Source organism: Astatotilapia calliptera, chromosome 6, assembly GCF_900246225.1.
Source record: "Astatotilapia calliptera chromosome 6, fAstCal1.2, whole genome shotgun sequence".
Lineage (NCBI taxonomy): Eukaryota > Metazoa > Chordata > Actinopteri > Cichliformes > Cichlidae > Astatotilapia > Astatotilapia calliptera.
The window spans coordinates 3285664-3304067 of record NC_039307.1 but is presented as its reverse complement, the minus strand read 5'-3'; the positions used below and the strand labels follow the sequence as shown (position 1 = coordinate 3304067).

Here is an 18404-nt window from a genome sequence, read left to right as displayed (position 1 = left end):
ATGCAATGATTTGCAATTCTTATAAACCCATATTTTATTCACATGGTATAGAACGGCTCATTTATAATTTGATGGAAATAAAATGTCTCAAAAAAGCTGGAACGGGGCAACAAATACATCATCAAGATATTCAGAGAATGTGGAAAAATCTCTGTGCACCAGGTACAAGGTTGAAAATGAAGATGCTCGCTATTTTCGGGCCCTTGGGTGGCGCTGCATTAAAAACAGGTTTGATTCTGTCAGGGAAAGCAAGGCTCAGATCCAAGAGTCAAGGTTCCATATCTCAGGGGTTAGAGCACTGCTCTTGTAAACCAGGGGTCGTGAGTTCAAATCTCGCTGGGGCCTGTAAAACATTTAGCAAATTTCCCACTTGTGGGACTAACAAAGATTTATATTATCTTATCTTGAATCACTTCATGCACTCAGGATCACTCCTGCAAAATGTACTGACATAAAAAACATGAAAGCTGCATCCTCTGGACTAAAGAAGAGGCACGATCTGATATCGTCGTGTTGGTGTTGTTCCAGGATCAACATTGCAAGTGACCAATGAGAATGTTGTGACATCATACTTTTGCGACTTCGGGAAAAACCGCCGTAAAACAAAAAACTGCACTTAAGCTGCGAGAAACCACCTCTGTCTGCCGATCAACGGACCCTGACCCTAACCCTTTAATAAACGCTAAGCAGAATTGATATTGTCCTTGCAACATTGGAATTTCATAAATGCACGAATGGCTTGGCGCACCAAAGAATAACGTCACAACAATGTGATTGGTCACTTGCAATGTTGTTCCTGGAACAACATTTACTATGTTGTTCCAGGAACACGACGATATCAGATCATCCAAAAAGAAGAGAGACAACCCAGCTTGTAATCAGCACTCTGGGCGTGGGGATGGGGGTGCATCAGTGCCTTTGGTACTGGCAGCTTGCACATCTGGAAAAGCCTCCCTGCAGTCCAGACCTTTAACCAGCTGACAACATCTGGAGCATCATGAAATGAAAAATACAGCAAAGAAGACCCAGGACTGTTGAGCAGCTAGAATCCTCTATCAGAAAAACAATAAAACAACATTTTCTCAGATGTCTACAGGCTGATGTTAAAAGAAGATGGGATGCTATGTGAACGAATGTTCAGTCAACTCTTGGTTTGAAAGCAGCAGCAGAACTTTGGTCTAAAAAGTGATTTTCAAACTGACCTTTACAAGCTCAGAACACCCTTCTGTGCAGAGAGACACAGACGTCTGCAATCATGTGACTGCTTGGGTCAGGGGTATCTTAATCACCCCTGTGGGTGCGATATCACCCTCTGCAAACATACAGTAGTAATTACGCTGTTTTATACTGACTGGAAGGACAGTTGGAGTTTTATCCATTAAAGTCTGCACATGTTCACTGGAAAAGTAATCTTGGATCAGGTAAATTATTCCAATATAATTATCCCAAGATAACTGGGGGTGCGATTCTGCTCACTTTGCTAGAGCAGCTTTGCATGATTCAAAGTTAAAAATAAACATTATTTATCCTATACTGGGACACTCATTTTATCCTCTGTGTGGAATTAACAGTTTTAGCTCCTCCCCCTCCTTTGAAGCCAGCTTTCTCCTGATTGGCTACTCTTAATACACAGAACTTCTAAACAGGAACCTGAGATGATCATATTTGGGATCATAACACCGAGCCAAGAGTAGAGTACTTCCATCTCTGGAGCCGTGCACAAAATAAAATAAAGAAAAGTTTAACAGGTCTACAGATGCCATGTAATAGAAGATATGCTGTAATAGAAGGCAAACCATTGAAGCAATCAGATATATTTGTTACTAAATGTTCAAATGTTTTTCGGCTGCCTCGTGATTTCAGCACCATTGAGGACCTTGCACTGACTAACAAACTGTGTGTGTGTGTTATTTATAGAGAAAGGGAAATAGCAAAGAGGAGGTGAAGTGTGAGGGCATGCGCTGATATCTTGGCCTGGAACTCTCCTTCAAACATCTACTGTACAAATCCCAGTGGACGTCCACGCTCACCATCTTTACCCCCACCTTCTCCATCTTTCATGTTTATTTATAACCGGCATGGAGCTGGAATTTGAAAGGTGGAGTAAAGCTTGAAGTCTTTGGGGACTTCTTGAAATCTCTGCCGGTGAAGTATAAAAAAAGCAACCAGGAAAGTCTCTGCCCCAACTGTGACTGTGTTCCTTCACCACTTCTGCTCTGGACCACTGCCTCGCTCATCTCATGCCATCATTAGCTATAACACGCATAGCTTAGTTACACAGAACTAATCAGCAGCAACAGCTGGATGTTCACTTAATTTTCAGATGCTACCACATTTGGCTGAGAGTGTGGAGTGCTAATAAGTTTAGTTAGCAAGTAACAGACTGAAAAATACTAGAATTTCACAGCCAGCCATGTTATTTGTCAAATAATTACATTAAAAATGTTTGAAACGAACCCAGTGTCACAAAAATGACAGACAGGTTCAGCTTGCTTCACTTTTCAGACCCAGAAGTTGCTGCTTGATCCAGTCGAGCCCAGTCGAGCTACATGGCATCGCTACGTGTCTGCATGAATGCAATGCTTCCTCTACTGACTGCACACTTCAAATCCTAAGAAAGTCGTATTGTGGATGAAATAATGGGAATTTCTGCCTGTTCTTTCTGCAAAATGACTGGGATCATGATAACTTTGTGAACTACGAAGTCAGTGTAACTTTCAATCGTCTAGTCAGTTCAAGCTGAATAACGTGTGTATATCTGTCTGAGGTTATGCACTCTTGCCATGTCAACATGTTAATACGATATTATTTTCCAGGCACCCTAAGACCACCTGATAAATGGCAAAAAATCATATTTTGCACGGTTGGATCTTAACAAGGCTCCAAGAGCAGTTTATGAAAACAATGTTTAAACTGAAACAGGCTGTGTTACAGCTGATCAAAGGTTTAGGGCCACACCCTCAAAAAAAACCTCATAAACCCCCCAAAACAGAAATCAAAGTTCCAAACACGAACTCAGTAATGAGTAGCTCCACCGTCATTGTTGATCACTTCAAAAAATTTGCAGCATGCTTGATGCAAGCGTTTCCATGAGGTGAGTGGGAACATTTCTCTAAGTGGTGAAGACGGACGCACGAAGGGCGTCTACTGTCTGGAACTGTTGTCCATTTTTGTAAACTTCCCTTGCCGTCCATCCCGAAAGGTTCTCATTTGGATTTAGATCAGGGGAACACGCAGGATGGTCCAAAAGAGTGAGGTTATTCTCCGGGAAGAAGTCGCTTGTCCTGCGGGGATTGTGTACTGTAGCGTTGTCCTGTTGAAAAACCCAGTCGTTACCACACAGATGAGGGCCCTCAGTCATGAGGGATGCTCTCTGCAACATCTAGACATAGCCAGTGGCCTTTTGGCATCTCGTGAAGCTCCATTGTTCCACTGAAGAAAAAAGCACCCCAGACCATTATGGCGCCCCCTCCACTGTGGCGCATAGAAAACATCTCAGGTGGGATCTGCTTGTCATGCCAGTAACATTAAAAACCATTTAAGAAATTCCCAATGACTGTCTTACTGCGTCCCACCTCAGCAGAGATGGCGTGCTGTGTTTATCAACCACGCTCGAAAAGGGAATGTTTTTTTTGCCTTTAACACCAGAACGTCATGACAGTGTGACTACCTGACAGAAATGAAAATGAATCCACATTTTTGCACAGGTTTGGCCTTTTAGAGGCATGTGGTCCTAAACTTTTGATCAGCTGTAAAACAGCCTGTTTGAGTTTAAGCGCTGTTTTCAATAAATTACATGCTTAAAAAATGTTCTGTCTCACTCCCATTTCTTCTTGTTGCATGTTGAAGCTCTACTTGGAACCTTGTTAAGATCCAACCATGCAAAATACGATTTGTTTGCCATTTTTCAGATGCTCTTAAATGTTGGTTCAAGACTGTATAAACACAAGTATTTCTGCCTTAATGCTGAATTGCAACTCACTCAGTTTTAAAATATCCAAAAGATACATTAAAACAGATTTTTTGCATAATTACTCTCCAAAGATTTCTCTGTGTTAGAAAAAGTTGACAGCAAATGATCTGCAGACTTTGGCACTCATGTGATGGCTTCATTACGGATACGTCCTCTCTGCTGTTAATCCCAAACTGAGGGACACTTCAGTGAATGCGCCGAGCCTCCTTAAAGTAAGGTTTCACCTGACAGGACAATGCTCCCCAAAACCTACTCCTACCAGGTGATGATGCCACATCTCCTAAAAAAGAAAACCTTGTGTAGCAAAGTCTTCAGCAGGGGATGGGGAAGCATTTTGGGAAGTGGGTGCAAAAATTGTTCGAGTTTGTGAGCATGAGTGCAAAATTCCACCGCTGCTCCCTTCTTACTGATGATATAATAGTTTCAGGTTGTTGTCATGGAAACGCAAAGGCACTGGCTGGCTGGATTTGGCGGGTGTGGGGGGGTGTAAGATGATAAGCAGAGGGGGCTGTCTAACTGCATTTGGAATTCGGATATTTGAATGCCAGGCTCCCATTTGGATTGAAGTGCACTGCGTGTGCGCGTGTGTTTGTGTGTGTGTGCAGATGCTGTTTTGCTGTTCTGATGACTGAGCATATTATACAGTTTGGTACAGACCTGACCGACCTCTGGAGCCAAGGCTGAAGAGAGGATTTCTGTGTGTGTGGAAATGACAGACTGAGAGGCAGCAGAGCAGCACAGACCAGAGAGCAGATGGACAGCATGAACAAACAGCTGGCGAGGTCATTTGCTTGACTTAATTCATACAAATTTTTGGAGTTTACTCACGTTGAGTTATCTGTACTTTTTCTCCCTTGGTGTGCAAAATTATAAGAAATTTGACCCAAAGAGATTTCTGTTTAGTTTATATCCAGAAGAACACAAACACTAACTCAAGTTTTTCTTGTGACATTTGAGTTTTGCTGCCTGTTTGGATTACTTTACTGTTCTAGTGAGCAAGTTCTTCAATTCTGGCTTTTATTAAGCTTTGGTTCCTAATTTGAGCAGCAATCGATGTTCAGACTGTTTCCCTCAAACACCTCCAGCTAATATTGGGAAACTCTAAGGAAGCAACGAAGAACAAATACTTTGTACTTTGCTGACATTTTAAAGTAAATATCTGTACTTTCTACTCCTGACCTTTTTTTCAAAACAGACTATTTTTAAAAGTAGGAACGGCTCACTGTTATTTGCTAAACTGTAAATTCATTCATGTAATGTTCTCATTCATTTGAGTGTTTTTGAACATGTGCATGAAGGTTTTATTCATATTGTGAAAAATCATGAAAACAAACTTTTTCGTTGTTCAAAGTGTGCATGAAAAGGATCGGTCAGTTTTCGTAGGCAACACTGGTTAGTTTGCAACGCTGTGGTGAAGTTTGCAGGAAAGCAGTCTGTTTCACTGGTGCAGACCAGCTGTGATGTTCATGGTCAGTGTTGCATCATGGGTAGCAGACATCAAACTGAATTTAAGGTGTTGATGCTCATACTGGAAACTGAGCCACGATGGCTCATGTAACATCTGTCTATATCTTGTTGCATTCAGTTGGCTGAATCCACAAAGAGCAGCAGCAGGTGATGAAGTATCGCCTACTTAAGTGATGAATGTGTGGCTAGGTCTTGATCTCGATGTTGGAGAGCCAGATCTCCATGGTCTAAACCTCCTGAAAGGCTGAGCTCCTCACCTTATCTCTGAGGGAAAGCCCAGCCACCTCTTGGAGGAAACTCAATTCTTTCAGCTTTTTTTCGACACTCAGTTCCCTTATCGTGTCCACATCACTACAGACACCAACCTGCCCGTCACTCTTCCCTCACTTGTGATCAAGATCCTGAGATACTTGAACTCCTCGACACACGGAGGCAACTCATTCCAACCCAAGGTGGGAACTCCATCCTCTTTGAACTAAAAAAAGAATCTGCTTAAATCATTCAGCCCAACATGGACAGCCTGCTGTCTGGACCAAGTCTGGACCAAATCCTGTCTGTGTTAATTAAATGGACCAAAACGTCCTCCAGCTCAAGAATCATATCATCTTTTTTTCTTCTTCTACCTACCAGTGCAAGTGTAATGACTGTTTCCAGCCCACATGACTTTCAACCAGGACACTAAGACTTGAGTCTTGTGTGGTCCCAATTTTTATTCACTGTGAAAATTAGTTTGAAATAAAAAAAGAAATCCTTTTATAGAGTTAAACATACGAAGATATCACCCAGCAACCATGGTGCAGAAGCCACAGGGGGCTGTGGTGACCAGCCGACTACGGCAGAGTAGATCAGGCTTGGGCCCAGAGACCCAAGATCCGAGGGCCCTCCACACCCCCAAAGGGGCCCGACAGAGCCAAGGGGCCAGTCCCCACCAAGCAGCCACCAGGAGTGAGCAAGTACATACTAGAGCATCCAACCCACAGAGAACCACCAACGCACCAGCAGGTGGGGGCATCCGCCACTGGCAGGGAGGGTGGTGAGAGGAGATAGGCCCCTACACGTTGGGGGGGGGGGGGGGGGGGGGGGGGGGTCTGAGATGTTCCAAGAGAGGTGGAGTCTAACACCTGACCTGAAATATAGACACAGACACAAACATGCATTCTCATCCTCATCCACAAATATACAAAGACACACAGAAATGAACATTGTACGCACACCCACACTCCCCACACATACTCTATACCCCCAGGTCCAGGTACCATCACCCCCAGAGGGCCAACCAGTCTGCAGACCCAGGAGATGGTTCCCTTTACTCTGGGGTGGAGACAAGCAGACCACCCCACGGCCCCTCCTAAGAACCCTCAATGTCTACATGTATTTAAAATTGAGAGGTGGGCAGCAACACCATACCCCTTCCCAGCTCCCCCGCTGACCCCGATCGTTACCGCCATTCCCGGGAATCCACCAAGGGCAGGGGGCCCATGCTCCTCCAGAGGGGTGCCCACAGCAGCAGCACCACAGAGCATGGGGCGGGCCACCCGACCCCACTGCAGAGGAAAAACTACACCCACCCCAACATTCAGTGTCTGAAATGACATTTAAACTTTGTCTTCACATGTCTCTGAACTGGTGGACAGAACCAAAGAGCGTGGATGTGATTGTCAGGTGTGTTGCCTTGACAGAGTGAGCAGTTGTTGGAAGCTGTGAAACCCATCCTAAACATCCGTTGACCTGTATAGTACCGATGATGTAAAGACTCCGATGACAAGATTTTGTGATATTTTGTTGCACAAGTGAAATCCTCTGCAGTCTGTAACCTGTGTGTTTTTCTCACTTTGTTGCACAATGAATTATTCACTCTGATCAGACTGTCATTTAGCAAAACGTTTACATGGTTACTAAGGTGACAATTTTATGCAGAATAATGCCTCAGTTGATCTCCATTAGCAAGTCTGCAGAGCTGCACCGAAGATGAATAATACGTAAAAATGCCATTAATGAATTCCCCACTAACTCACTCCACAGAGAGGTGTGAAGAGCAGCACATCTTCTCTGCTACTACACCCAACTTCCACCGTACTAATGCTCAGTTCTCCTGACTCACTAACTCTCCTCCATCCATCCTCCTCACTCATTGTCTTCATTCAACAGTTCCTCAAAGTACTCCTTCCATCTTTTTCTTCTTCCCTAGTATTCCAGTCTCAAATACAACACACTATAAACCTTTTCCTTTTGCCCAGTACTCCTATTTTCTTCATTATATCCCACTTTTTCTTTCCTAACCTCTTGGTGCACACAATCAACGCAATCATAGGGGTAAAAGCAAAACAACACCAGCCGTAGAAGACAAGCAATTAAGTAACAATAACTAAACAGGAAAACTAACCAAGACACAGAAATAAACTAAACACAGAGAAAAGACACAAAAAGAAAACAGAGAAAAACTGATCAAACTAAGAAACTCTAGTTATAAGTTCTAGTTATGTTCTGTAAAGAGGTGACAGTGAAAATTTAAACAAACAAAGAGAAAATTAGAGAAAATTATTAATAAGCATTCAAAGTCCATGAACTCAAAACCCTGGTTTTTGATCTTAAACATTCCTCACCAATTTGCTCCTTTAAAGATACAGTTTTAAAGACCAGCAAAAAGTGAGTCATAGAAAATCAAAGCACTGACTCATTGGAAAGAACAATCCCTGGTTTGACTTTTTATATTGCTGCACTGCCACAGACTCACTATAATCAGACAGAGTGCGGGGGCCTCCTCTGTAAACCAGTCAACAGGTGTTTGGTCTTAGCCACATGTATGTAGAGTAAAGACTCACACTGGCCTATAGTTGCAGTGAGGACTGAAGAAGGAGTCTAAACTGAGTTGTTCCTGTTTGACTAAAAGATTAGGTGGCCAGTTTAAAAAAAATGAAATAAAACTGTGATGATGAGCAGGTGCACAGTTTGGGTTCAGTAAACGGGTAAAGCTGGAGTAGAGCTGGTAGGTTTTTACCTTTGCTTTAGGCTTGTTTTCAGCTCAGCACTTGCTGTTCTGGTGTGAATGTGTTTATGTTTTTAAAGTAGTGCATATTGTTACCTCAAACAGCACTTCTGGGACTCTACCGCATCCTCAACCATGCAGAACAATCCAGGACAGCGTGTGGCTGTTTCAACGTGACCACAACAGCCACAAAAAACATTCATGAGACTTCTGAATTGATAGAGGGAGATCGCTTCAACATTGTTTCCCAAAACTTCACAAGAATGCCAATCAGCAGGGAATGATTCAGCTCAAGAAACGTGAGAGACCGCCACACCTATACGGGGTTACTTTGAGTGATTACTGCATGAATAAAGTCCCCTGTAGAATATGACTCACGAATACAGACAGATTCATCAGAAACGGATTCACGATACTTTACAAATGATCATGTGAATTCTTGACTTTGACAACCCAAGAAATTTCTGCTCAATTTGAAAACCACAAAAAAAGTGAACAGTGAACAAAAACATGAACTCTTAACATCTGCAAACAAAGATAAGATGGCTCAACCTTTACAGGAACATGATTAGAGAAGAGTTACAACAAGAAGTTATGATGCTGAATAAAGAGGAAATTTGACAGCGATACCAGACGGTAACAAACAATCACATGATACATATTCCATCATCAGTCAGTCAGAACTTCTTCATGGGAACCTTTCTTTCATTTTGTGCAACAAAGACAAAACACACACAAGCACCACCCATGCACTGACCACACTGAAGAGGAAATAATGCAAAAAAGAACAAAAAACCCACAAGAGAGTCCTGCAACGACTGCAAAACGTAGTGGAAATAAATGTGGTCATGAGAAAACACGTGATGCAGAGCAGGTGTACAGTTTTTCCCAATGTATAAACTGGTACCCTGACGTTTTCAACCCAGCACGAGACCTCATTCTGGTGTATTATTCTGGTTAAACAAAAAGGGAAATGCATCTAAAATAAAAGCATAACAGGCACACAATGATTTCATTGCACTGTCGCCTCACAGCAAAAGGATCTTGGCTCAAACCTGCCAGCTGAGGCTTTTCTGTGTGGACTTTGCATGTTCTGCTGGTGCCTGTGTGGGTTCTCTCCGGGTTCTCTGGGTTGATTGGCTGTAGGTGAGAACGTTTTTCTTTTCTCACTGTGTCAGCCCTGTGGTCGACCTGCCCAGATGCACCCAGCCTCTCACGCTATGACAGCTGGGATACATGCTAGCCTTTTATGGCTGAATTAGATAAGCAGTTAAACAAATGTATGAAGGAAGAAGCGTTTGTGCTACAAAGTTTAAAGGTCAAGTCCTACTGGAGTTATTTTTTAAAGTGCATTTGTTAGGAGAGCCTAAGAGCAGATAATTTATCCTTTAGTTGTGTGATTTTCTATCTTTATTATAATGGCATTAAAACATTTCATATTTTACAAACAGCCAGAAGAATAAAAGTTGTAAAATAATAACAGTAATGACAGTATAACATCCCTTCAAACTGCAAGAATCGTAAAAAGATCATCTGTGTGATGTGATATTGAGCTGATGTGAGAATAGCTCAGGGTAACAGTCCAGTGTATTCACAGCTGGCGAGAGTGGCCATCCTGTGTGCCGCCTCCTGCACGAGATACTCCACACGGAGCACGCCGCGAGCGGAGACAGACTGCTACACATGCCATCTGATCAGCTTTGTCTTTCAGCTATTCTTTGGAGAAATCTCTAAATAAAAGAGGGGAAAAAACTAACCATGTCACAGCTGGCGTGAACACATATTTGTTTTCAGTTGAAGGGAATAAGATCACTGATGCGTGGCTCAATCGTCTGACAAAAAAACAAAAAAAAGGGCTAATATTTACTGTGAAATGCACAGCCGCTCAGCTGTAGCGTAAACACAGTCATCTCTTTCAAATGCAAACAGCTCAGGGTTGTGAAGCTCTCTGTAGGAGAGCAGTGTGCTCGATCTCACTAAAACACTGAAATGTGCCTTTAACCATTGCATCTCTGTTGTGACAGAAAAAACTGGAAGGGTGAGAACGAGAAAACATTTTTAAATGCAAAACAGATCCTTAAAATAGCTGCCTAACTTTAGCTGCTGCACCATATGACTTGGAGCAAGGCATTCTGGGAGTTTAAGTTGACTGAGGTTGGGAAGAGTGTAATGATGACACAGGACGAAGAGGAGTGACGGTCGCTGTCACCTGCTCTAATGGAATCTCGCACTCACGAGGACAACAGGCAGAGGCATCGCGGCACGAAACAACGAAATAAAGAAACAAACGATTAAAGTTTCATTCCCACCCATGGGGACACGTGAGGGCTCATCCTCCCGTACATCCCGCGTGTACGCCGAGCGCACGTGGAGAGCTTGGGGCCTGTTCTGCACATGCTCAGTGGGCGACGATGATGTGGGCTGACACATCGCATGTCGTGAGCGTGGCTATTGTGCTGAGTAATGTGTGACATTTAAGGGCTCCTGCTTTTTGTCCCTTGCTGCGTTGTTTATAGCATGAACACAGTGTCTCCACAAACATCTACACACACAAACACAGACACACACTTATATTACAGGCATGCATGGTCTGAGCATGACAAATCTTTGTATTAATAACAAATGCCTCTATATCTATTCTGCTACAGCTATGTTTTAAGTTGATGTATTTCTTGAGGATGGGATAATATCCTCACCTTAAACCTGCTGTTACAATTAAGGAATACATCCTGAAATATAATATGAGCATTAGTAAAAATCAGGCTCAACAAACAGTGATGCAGCATCACTCAGCTAGACAACGCACACTCACGAGTGAGGTTCTGCTGCATTAATAAGATAAGCTGCGTCAGGCTCTCTCTGATTTAGTTCAGCAGGTAACTGATGGATCAAACACAAAAACAAGTTCCCTTTGCAATAATTCATCAGAGCCCATCATGAAGTGACGAGAGTTAAAAAAAACATCAGAGGTTTTACAAGCTGGGAAACAAATCACCTTTTTAGTTTTAATCTGCTGCAAAAATCACCACTGTACCATCATCCCTTACGATAAAAAGTCTGCACTGGACTGAAATAAATGATTTCTTGAAGTAAACCCAGCAGCTCGTGTTTGTTTGTTTGTTGTTACTGTCCTCTCAGATCTCAGTGATTAACTTGGCGAGTACAAAGCTGTTATTACGGTTAGAAACGATGCCAGCACAGCTGAAATGAAGCTGCAAGTCAGTCAGGACCACTATAATCAAAAGAATATTGGCTGCAGTAATTTATATTTGGCTTTGTGGGTCTGCTCTGGGACCTGCTCGTCCCAGCAGCGAGAACATTTCTGACTGAGTCTGAAGCAGCATGAATAGGAACAGCTGAGGGGGTGTAGGGTTGCAAAGTGGTTTGCAGATGTGCAGCAGCTGCAGGCAGGGTAAAGCATATCACCTGAGCCATCAGCTGACGTAGGCCGGCATTGAGATCAGCTGATTTTGCTCCTCCTCGGTTTTGAAACAGCATTTCACAAACCAATGGGTGATGTCACAGTGGCTCCGCCCACCATTTAAACTGTCTGTGGGCATATTGAAATCCACAAAGGCTTGTGATTTCATGGATGTGCTCTTGAAACTTTTTATCAGTATGTATTGTATAAAGCTGATGCAAAAAAAAAATGAAACAAGAAATCACAAGATGATGGTGTAATCTCAAAGGCGGTTTCTGTGAAGGCGCCAATTATCAGCTCTGGCACAGAAGATCTCTTCACTGAGGTGGCACCAGCTGAAAGTTTTTGGTTCCTGCGGTTTCTAAAATAGCCAATTCCAGCGTCATCCCTTCATGTCACGTCAATGAGATCAATCCGTGCAAACACGGTGCAAAGTTTGGGCATACTGACGGTGACTCACTGTTAAACAGTGTATATCACCATGGAAACACAGGCGGCCCAGCGAGCTGGTTAGGTTCAGTCTGTTTGGAGCTTACCTCCTCGTGACTCATCTCTGTGGAACAAAAATGGCAAAACTGCTGCATTTAGATCAGATGAATGAGAGCAGCGATTCAAACTCCACTCATACAGTAACTGACAACACGTACATACGAAAGGCAACAGACTCTGAGATTCAGGTTGACTCCTGTGATCAGTCACTGGAGAGGGGACACGTGTTTGCAGCTTCACCACAACCCTCGTCCTCTCTCGATAAACCTGCAGGCACCACGAGAACAACATCTGAAGAGTTTTAGTTCTGTGCTGACATTTTTCTTATGAGTGACTGGAGGAGGAGATTGTACCCACATTCCCATTACCTCAGCAGGAGGGCAGCTTAGCTTTGAATAGAAAATCTTTTCACATCTGTGGCGACACAGTACTGCATCCAAAGTTAGAGACCAATAACTTTCACATTTACACCGTCTGCACTTTTCCTTCACTTCTTGAATCTTTTTAACACTTTTTATTCATTTTTAATTACAATCTGACTCACCCGGGTTTTCTCGACAGTATATTAACATAACCGCACAATCAGCTGAGTGTACAGTAAATATTCTGTTGGTTGGGGGTTCTTTTATTACTCTGCTTTATTGACTGTCTTGCATTACAGATGTGTGTCACTTCATTTCCCATCGGAGGCAGATGTTATCTAATATTAAAGGTACCCTGAGGAATTTTTGTTGTAAACAAACAAAAGCTCAGATCAAGTTCACTGCTTCACACCAAAATGCATCTTGCACGCCTGTGAGGAAGCGTGAAGGAAATCGCTTTTGACAGTTTTCAGTAAACTGCTGGACACTTCGACAGGCAGAACCTCTCTGCAGTCCTGATCTCATTGACGTTTAAGTCAGTTTACATGTGGCATCTCGTGGTGTTTTACCTCCTTTACTTCAATTTATAGCACATTTCTGCCTTAATAACACAACAGGCAGCACGGTGGATCAGTGGTTGGCACAGTTGTCTCAAAGGAAACAGGTCAAGGGTCTGAACCCTGCCAGGACGCTTCTGTGTGGACTTTGTGGTTTTTTAAACGAGCTCCGGGTTTCGATAAAAACAGGTAGAGTTTCACAAGTAGTTAAAAAAAACACAGTGAAAGCATTAGATGTGCTGTGGTCAAATTAGTCAGCTTTGCTTTGGAGGGTTTCTAACTGAGTGAAGCCACCCAGAAGCTTCTGCACGGAAGCCATCAAATTCTCTAAGTATTTAGAAACGTGCTTCAATAGCTCCTTTATTCTCTTTACTGTTATTTAGGCAACCTTTTTCCAGTCTTGTGCTGTGTGAATTGTGTTACTTTTGCTTTTCATGTCAGCTTGAATCGGTTTGGCCATTCTACTGGACACTTTCTCTTCTCTTCTCTTCAAAAAAGAAAAAAAAAAGGATACTTTCTCTTCTTTGGACGATTATCTGAAAATCATAGAGATGGTTCTGCAAGAAAACCCCAGATCAGCAGTTTATGAAATACTGACCAGCTTGTCTGGCACCAACAACCACAGCAATCCAGTTAAATCACCTTTCTTTCCCATTCTGATGCTCAGTTTGAAAATCACCCTCTTTCTGTCCTCTTTCAAACCGTCTGTCTTCTCCGTCTAAAATCTGAACATTGGCATTCTCAAGAGAGCGACCTTTGCATCTGCATCTGAAGGATAAAGGTCACTCTTTCCAGGATGCCAATGTTCACATTTTGGATGGATAATACAGATGGCTTGAAAGAGGACTGAAAGAGGCCATCTATGTCCGCTGTGAACAACCATCCTTGAACAGAGGGCGGAGCTTACGACACAATACATCACCTTATAGGTTGAGGCAAGGTTTCACCCAAAACCTCTGCTGAGGTTTTCACACCTTGGCTGACGTGATGAGATACAGTCGTTGGTGTGAAGGGACAACTCCCACTAAGGTTTAAACACCTGGGACTCTCCAGCATTTGGTTTTAGAACTGAAGAAGCTTCTCTGATGAAAAGTCTTTAAGAAACTCAAAGAAGTAGAGTCGGTTCTCTTTCCAAGCTCCTTACAGTCCTGCCTTTACATTAAATATCATTCATTCATTGTGTTTCAGTCCCAGAAAGACTAAATAAAGGCAGGGTCTTTGGTGTGCATTCACCACAAATGTGACGTGAAGTTTCTGTGCAACACATTTACATTCAAAGTCTATGCAAAGACTTTTTTTCACTGAATTGATGCCACATGATGTCAATCTGCATCTGTGCAAGTTAAAAATATTTCATCTTGGTCCACAATGACTTCAGGCTTGGTCACAAAAGCCTGAAAGAGCAGCGATAGGACCTTTTAAACTCACTACATTTACTGCTCTATGTTATTCTGCTTTTTACTACTTTCCTTGTTACTTTGTAGATTTTAAAAATATCAATCCAAAAATATAACACACTGTATTATTATTTATAGTTAGCAGCATCTCCTTGATTACGATCATCTTGAGCTGCAACAGTCATTTATATAAATTCATTTTAACCAATTGAACAAACAGTATATTTATATGATTGTGCATCAGAATTATTTATGCTTTAGATGCATGTATAGTTGTATATTAAGTATATGCGATTTGGGGGTTTTGGATCACAGTATAGTAGATAATACTATATAGTACATAGTATAGTAAAAGTACATTTGTACTATGACTTAGGTAGAACTGTTTTACAACTTTACTTTGTTTAAACTCTTGTTCAGGCTTTTTCAAGTAACCATACGAAGGTCCGAGGCAGCACATCAGCCTTTTATCTGATGATGTCGACACTTATGATTTTAATGATGTATTTATTTCTGACGATATATTCTGATGTCCTGTTTTTTCCCTAAACCTAACCATCAAAAATGAATGCCTAACCCTAACCCCTACTCTAAGCCTAACCATAACCACGTGTAACCCCGTCACTAAAGCCACATTTTGAGTCTCAAAAATGTCTTCAAACTTATGGGGACCAGGATTTTGGTCCCCATAAGTATAATAAACTTCCAATTTTTGGGCCACATGGAGATATGACACACACACACACACACGTCCTTTCAATCAGCAGTTAATCTCCAGCATTTTACATGTAAGGAACCAGATACAGTTTTCACTGGCTGATGTTTCAAAGCTATGAACAGACAGGACTTTATAATCAGCTGTACATCCATCTGTTATTTATGTTTACGTGTAATCACTTCTCTTTCTTTCAGTAGGACAATAATTCAGTTTAGCTGTTTACAAATGCTTCCCTTGGTAGAGCTGAAACTGCCAGCTCTACCATTCGGGAGCCGTGGATCTGTCAGTCATCATCAAAGCCTCCTGGTCGCTTGGCATCTCTGTGTGAAGAGCTCATCCTCAGAAAAGGCAATCTGACAGATTGAAATATTCATCCCCATAAAGCAAATCAAACACCTTATCAAACACTCTCTGTTCTTTTAATCTTTTAGGTGCTGCTGTGTGGCACATACACGCCGCCTGGCTTCAAAACTGTCTCCACAGAAGTCAGTTTTTAAATTTACTGCAAACCACGAGTCTTTGTTAGTGTCACACCAATTTAAAATGAGGGAGAAGTACTTTCTTTATTAGGGAATTCCATCCATCCATCCCAATAGTCCCACAGCGACAGCAGCTAAACATGGTATTCCTGACATCCTTTCCTCCAGCTGCTATTTCCAGGTATATTTGATGGATCCCAAGGTTTTTATAGGCCAGATGAGATCTGTAATATGCGCAGTGACTTCAGGATCTACCCCAGAGCACCAAAAACCCTTAAAAATCTCCTGGCGTCCTATGGATGTAAAACAGCAACACTTTAACTACAACATCAGGATTCAAGTCCAGGACTTTTTCTTATTTTCTGTTAGCTTTTATCCAAAATACCCAAACTTTAACAACTGAAGCATATCAAAGAACCAACAGCTCGGTAAGAAGTTTATTTGTACACCCAGTGTGCTGTTCAGAGCAAAACTTTACGTGGGAGCTTTGGGAGCACGACAGTAAAGAGGGATGTTCGTGGCTCAGGAAACAGCCTCAACATTGCTCAGTCGCAGTCACAACCAGCAGGATGAATCTTTAAAGGTGTGTCAAGTCGCTTTCGCTGCTGGCAAACAACCTGAGCTCTATAATTCAGCAGGAGTAAGATTTCCTCCACACGTGGCGAGCGGATGAACACAATCAAAGTGAGAGGAAAACAGCATGAAATGTAACGTTGGATGAGTTTTGTAGGTGCAGGAGACGCAGAGTGAGGGAGAACCAGGAGGAGCTGATGTGGAGGGTAGTTTCTGCTCAGCTAATTGCTGTGATGGATTGGTCTTATTCCCCCGAGCACGGAGCTCCTGCAATAACAAGACAAGATGACTTTCCCAATCTGCACATTAGGCAGTTATGAAAGAACTTTGCCTCCATCTGCAACTGTTAATATGCAACCCACTCACAGTTATTAATGTAATTTTAACAATGGATTTCTCTGAGGAAATCACTCCTCTTTGGGTCAGTTTTGCTTTTGATTGGAGGGCTTTTGTTAGACATTAAAGGAGAAATCACTGGATTCTGCCTTGATTAATTCATCAGCTGTGTTGTGGTGATGCTTACTCAGTTACCTCTGGCACGTGGGGAGGAAGCTGCAAGATGCCCACGTGAAGTGAGGGCATCCTCCAGCCCCCTGTGTATGTATGTGCACATCTGTGAACATACACGCTAAGCAAAACAGCACACCCTCTCCTCCTCGCTGCTGAATCCAGGGCCAGCACCCTCGCATTAATCAATACTATTCTTAACAGTTCATCTACACACACACAGCACATTTCTCACAGGGAAGCCCTGATTAAGTCATAGCAACCTCCTTTCCTAAAATGGAGCATTGCGTTGAAGCTGAGCTGAGCTGAGTGGAGAGGAACTTTAATAACAGCCACCGGGGAAAGACCCCTGGAGAGAGCAGTCACGTGTACGGGGTACCCAGACGCTCTGTCTAATCACACAGCCAATGCTACTGTACACAGAGATGCTCAGGGGGGTTACATTAAGCAATCTGTTTGCCAATGTGCTGCAAACTGAAGGAAAAGCTGTGGGGATGTTTTTGCATGATGAAGTGCATGTGAGCGTGCGGGTTCGTGGCCGTGAGCTTAAAACGTACATCTTTTCAGATTTACTGCGGATAATCGTTGCCCATTTACTTCTTCTAAGGTGGACTTTTCTTCTTTTCCTCTATAGGTGTAGGGGCATCAAAGTAAAATGCAGCCACTTTGTACTCGATGGTCTCTAAGTGGAGACCTCCTTCAATCCTGCCTGGTCTTATCCATGGTAGAGGCTACAGCTGCCTATGTCGAGCCATATTTAATCAGAGGAGCCACACCCCAAACTTAATACTTAAATCCGGATGGATGAGCTGTTAAAAAAGTGAAGTGAGAAAGTATTTCCAGTAACCCCAAAACACTAGTTGACTAGTTGAACTCCCACTCACCCGCAAGTATCCTTGAGATGTTGAGGTTTTGAAAAAGGTGTCAATCTGGTCAGTCCACATTCCTAACCTTAACTAAGCTCTTGAGCTGTTACCAAAGAAATAGAGTGGAGATACAAGCAGAAGAAATACGCTTTGGTTATTTGGGAGGACTCTGAGTAGAACCCATATTCATCAACATCAAAAGGAGGCAATTGAGGTGTTTGGATATCTGAACAAAACGTCTTCTGGATGAACGCCTCTTAGATGAGGTGTTTCGGGCAGGGCCTCCTCTCAGCGCTATGCCAGGACACACTGGAGAGATTATGTTTCTCGGCTGGTTTGGGAATGTCTTTGTGTTGCCCTAGAAGAGCTGGAAAAAGTGGCTGAGGGATGTTTGGACATCAGCTTTGACTGCCACCTAGGGGTGGGTTTTTATAATCGATTTATCGATTAAAATCGATTCTAGCTTGGATAACGTAAAATCGATTCATTAAAATCCTGAATCGATTTTTTAATATTAATTTATTTTGCCCGAAATGCCAGAATCTCAGGTGAAAGATCACAAAATTTCAACAACCACCAAACAGCTAAGACAGTAAATGAGAGCAGGTG

General features: G+C 42.6%; 1 protein-coding gene and 1 non-coding gene across 2 annotated transcripts in view; one reads left to right on the top strand and one right to left on the bottom strand.

Annotated features, from left to right (window-relative positions):
• The window catches only part of LOC113023569 (sodium/potassium/calcium exchanger 3), a 62085-nt gene that overhangs the window by 28230 nt on the left and 15451 nt on the right, over positions 1-18404 (bottom strand). The gene's annotated exons all lie outside the window — the stretch shown is intronic.
• On the top strand, positions 273-345 carry trnat-ugu (transfer RNA threonine (anticodon UGU)). Its single transcript has one exon. It is a non-coding gene; the product is annotated as a tRNA-Thr (tRNA).